The 5088-nt window shown below is 35.7% G+C and overlaps 1 pseudogene; it reads left to right on the forward strand.

Annotated features, from left to right (window-relative positions):
* The first annotated feature begins 1424 nt into the window (after positions 1-1424).
* LOC141405521 (prolyl endopeptidase pseudogene) lies at positions 1425-3632 on the forward strand (annotated as a pseudogene).
* Positions 3633-5088: the final 1456 nt, after the last annotated feature.

Here is a 5088-nt window from a genome sequence, read left to right on the forward strand (position 1 = left end):
ATCCACGATTATAAAAAATATTCTTATAAATACCCACGATTATAGCCCTGACAGTCCCTCAAAAAAATCTTATAAATATCCACGATTATAACCCTGGCAGTCCCTCAAAAATATTCTTATAAATATTCAGAATTATAGCCCTGACAGTCCATCAAAAATATTCTTATAATTACATGATCATAGCCCTGGCCCTCAAGAATATTTTTATAAATATCCACGATTATAGCCCTGGCAGTCCCTCAAAAATATTCATATAAATATCCACGATTATAGCCCTGACAGTCCCTCAAAAAAATTCTTATAAATATCCACGATTATAGCTCTGAAAGTCCCTCACAAATATTCTTATAAATATCCATGATTATAGACCTGGCAGTCCCTCAAAAATATTTTCATAAATATCCACGATTCTAGCCCTGACAGTCCCTCAAAAATATTCTTATAAATACCCACGATTATAGCCCTGACAGTCCCTCAAAAAAATCTTATAAATATCCACGATTATAACCCTGGCAGTCCCTCAAAAATATTCTTATAAATATCCCTGATTATAGACCTGGCAGTCCCTCAAAAATATTTTCATAAATATCCACGATTATAGCCCTGACAGTCCCTTGAAGATATTCTTAAAAATATTCACGACAGTCCCTCAAAAATATTCATGTAAATATCCACGATTATAGCCCTGATAATCCCTCAAAAATATCCTTAGAAATATCCACGATTATGACACTGACAGTCACTCAAAAATATTCGTATAAATCCACTTAAATATTATAGTTTTTGGAACAGCTGCTACTTTTGACTTCCATTGTATGTGTGTAATCATTTCTAACCACTGTCAAGAGGGAAATATACGTTAGAACTATTGTTACAACTGCAGCAGTAATCGCTTGTGCTGATAATCGCTTTGTCACAATTGCAATCAGCAACAATTACTGACCACCGCAAATTTACATTCCCACAGTTCATAGCACATAAGTATACTTTCAGCGCCAACGGTTTTATCAGAGTAGCGCCAATTAAGTTGCGTTTATATGCATTTAAAACATGGACTTGAGCTTCAGTTTTAATTACAACTCAAAAGCGTTAAGTGCCTTACAGCTCAGCTACATTCGATTTTTAATAGCAGATTTCAAAGTTTCCTGTTAAAGTGAAAATTTGATTTTCTACATCACACCAGGTACATAGGAGAATAAGTCTTAAGACCTTAATCAGCCTCTGGATTTGAAGTTACAAAAACTCATCGCTTTGTTTTTTTTTTCTTTGGCAGATTACTTTACCTCCGATTTTGATTACAATAGATCCAGAAAATATAACTAAAAAAATATTCAAAATTCACCACAAATCCTGAGACGCTATTTATTCCATAAATCTAAAGAATAAATCCAGTTATTTCAAATATGAATACCTCAACTGCCACCTCAATTGCCTGTGAAAGTGCCAAAATGTCACCCCTGAAATACCCAGTGGCCCGCAAAGATGAAACCATTGTGGAGATGCATCATGGCATAGAAATTAAAGATCCCTATCGTTGGCTTGAGGAGCCCGACTCGGAAGAAACCAAAAAATTTATTGAAGAACAGAATAAGCTCAGCGAACACTTTCTGGAACATTGTGCAGGTCGTGAAAAAATCAAAGAAAAACTTACCAAACTATGGAACTATGAATCGTACAGCTGTCCCATGAAACATGGTACATATTATTACTTTGAGATGAATACTGGTCTGCAGAATCAGAAGGCGATGTACCAACAGGATAGATTGGAGGGAGAAGCACGTATATTTTTCGATCCCAATACTCTGTCCAGAGATGGTTCTATTGCATTGGAGGACACATCTTTTTCCCCCGATGGTAAATTCATGGCTTATTCCCTGAGTTCAAATGGGTCAGATTGGGTTAAGATTTATATACGTGATGTGGAGGCGAATAAAGATTTGGATGACATATTAAATAATGTTAAATTTACCAACATTTCATGGACCAAGGATAATAAAGGCTTCTTTTACTCATGCTATCCCCAACGAGAGGGTTCTGCAGATGGTTCTGAAACTGATGCCAATGAAAATCAGAAATTGTTTTACCACTATGTTGGACAGCCGCAGGAAAAGGATGTACTTGTTGTTGAATTCCCCGAAGAACCTGCTTGGCAATTTATAACCAATGTTTTTGATGACGGTAAATACTTGATGGTGGGTGTGTATAAAGATATGGATTATGATATGGTATACTATGCTGATTTGGAGGCCCAGGCGGAGATAAACTCCAAATTGAAATTGAAAAAAATTATTGGCACATTTGAAGCGCGTTATAAATACATAACCAACAACGGTTCCAAGGCGTATTTCCTCACGAATAGCAATGCCACGAATTATTGTGTCCTAGTAATAGATTTCGATAGTCCCGCAGAAGACAATTGGCAGATACTGATACCAGAACATCCCACCGATGTTTTGGATAACGCATATTGTGTGGACAATAGTAAACTGGTGCTCCACTACATTCATGATGTCAAAGCTGTATTGCAAATAAATTCCCTAGAAACTGGTAAATTGCTACATACATTTGATTTGGATATTGGTAGCATAGATGACCTGCAGGCCGAAAAGACACACTCAGATTTGTTTTACAAATTTTCTTCGTTTCTTGTTCCTGGAATCATATATCATTACGACTTTAAGTGGAATAATTTTACACCAAAAGTTTGGCGGGAGACTAAGCCTAACATTGAGGGATACAATCCAGCCAATTATCAAGTGGAACAGATATTTTATGAAAGTAAGGACTCCTCTAAGGTTCCCATGTTTATTGCATATAAAAAGCCCCACTCGGGTCAAAGAACACCACGTCCTTGTTGGTTAAATGGCTACGGTGGCTTTAATACCATAGTGGCACCTACATTTAGTATTGTCGATTATATATTTATTAACAGCTTTGATGGTGTCGTAGCCTATCCCAACTTGCGTGGTGGCGGTGAGTATGGTGAGAAGTGGCACGATGCTGGCCGCCTTCTGAACAAACAAAATGTTTTCAATGATTTCCAGGCAGCTGCTGAATATTTGCTGGCCAACAATTACACCAGCAAGGATCGTCTCGTGATTGAAGGTACATCTAATGGTGGCCTCTTGGTGGCTGCTTGCATCAACCAGCGGCCAGATCTGTGTGGATCAGCTATAGTCAATGTGGGTGTAATGGATATGTTACGTTATGACAAATTTACCATTGGTTATCTATGGTATTCCGAATATGGCAATCCAGATGAAAAGCAACATTTTGAAAACCTTTTAACATATTCACCGTTACATAATGTCCATATACCAACGGCAACGGCTGAAGAATATCCCACAACATTGATAATCACTGCTGATCATGATGATCGTGTCAGTCCTTTGCATTCATTGAAATTTACTGCTGCTCTTCAAGAGGCAGTTCGCAATTCGGAACATCAGAAAAATCCCATACTCCTACGGGTCTATACAAATACTGGTCATGGTGATGGTAAACCAACATCTAAAAAGATTGAAGAGTGTACTGATATGTTTTGCTTTTTCATGCGCAGCCTTAATTTGGACAAGGCTAATTTTTGAAACATATTTTAAAGAGTTTTATTTTGTTTTTGGAATTAAAAAAGTGTTTTAATATCCTAACATCAAAAATATTTGAATAAATGGTAACCATTATGGATATAAAAAGCCAGCAATGAGTGTCTTTTATTTTTATTTTTTCAAATAAATGTTAACCATGCCTTGATTAACCCTCAATTTATAGCTCCCAAAATGTTGGTATAAATATCCACGATTATAGCAATCCACGGTCCTCTTCAAAATATTCATAGTAATATCCATGATTACAGGCCTGGTAGTCCCTCAAAATTATTCTTACAAACATCCACGACTATGACTCTGACAGGCCTCAAAAATATTCTTATAAATATCAACGATTATGTCTCTGACAGTCACTTAAATATATTCTTATAAAATCCACGATTATGACCCTAAGAGTCCCTTAAAATATTCTTATAAATATCCAAGGTTATAGTTCTGACAGTCCCTGAAAAAAATTAAATATTCACGACTATGGTAAGAATATTTTTGAGGTACTGTCAGCCCTCAAAAATATTCTTATAAATATCCACGATGATACCCATGACACTCCGTCGAAATAATTCTTATAAATATCCACGATTATGAAACTGCCAGTGCCCCAAAAATATTCTTGCAAAATATCAAAAATAATGACCCTAACAGTCCTTCGAAAATTTTCTTATAAATATTTACTGTTATGGCCCTGACAGTCCCTCAAAAATATTCTTATATATATCCACGATTATGGCCCTGAAGTCCCTCAAAAATTAACTTTTAAAAGTCCATAATTATTGACCTGACAATTTCTCCAAAATATGGATTGTGGCCATAACAGTTCCTCTAAAATATTCTTATAAAAATCTAGGATTTTGGCCATATTCCTTGCATTTTAGGTCTGTGGCAATAAAATATTATTGTAAAATCCACAATTATGGCCCTGGCGGTCACTCAAAAATATTCGTTAAAATATTCTTATAAATATCCACAATAATGGATCTGACAGTCCCTCAAAAAAAAAAAAAAAAAAAATCCCGTAAATATCCACGATTATGGTACTCAAAGACCCTAAAAATATTCTTACGAATATCCACCATTATGGCCCTGACAGCCCCTCAAAAATATTTAAAAAAAAAATATTCTTATAAAAATCTATGATTATGGCCCTAACAGTCCCCGTAACATATTCTTTTAAATATCCACCGATTTTACCCAAACGGTCCCACCAAAATATTCTCATAAATAACCACGATAATGGTCCCAACAGTAACTGTAAACTATTGTTGTAAATATCCACGATTATAGCCCCGGAAGTCCTCCAAATATATTCTTATAAATATCCGCAATTACAGCCAAAGAAATTATTATAAACATCCATGATAATGGCCCTGGCTGGCCCTCCAAAATATTTTAATAAATATCCACGATTATGGGTTCAGCAGTAACTCTAAGGTGTTAGTTTAAGTATCCACGATTATGGCCCTGGAAGTCAACCAAAAATATTCTT

The sequence above is a fragment of the Musca autumnalis genome, unplaced genomic scaffold, assembly GCF_047663935.1.
Source record: "Musca autumnalis isolate F117 unplaced genomic scaffold, ASM4766393v1 scaffold_5, whole genome shotgun sequence".
Classification (NCBI taxonomy): Eukaryota; Metazoa; Arthropoda; class Insecta; order Diptera; family Muscidae; genus Musca; species Musca autumnalis.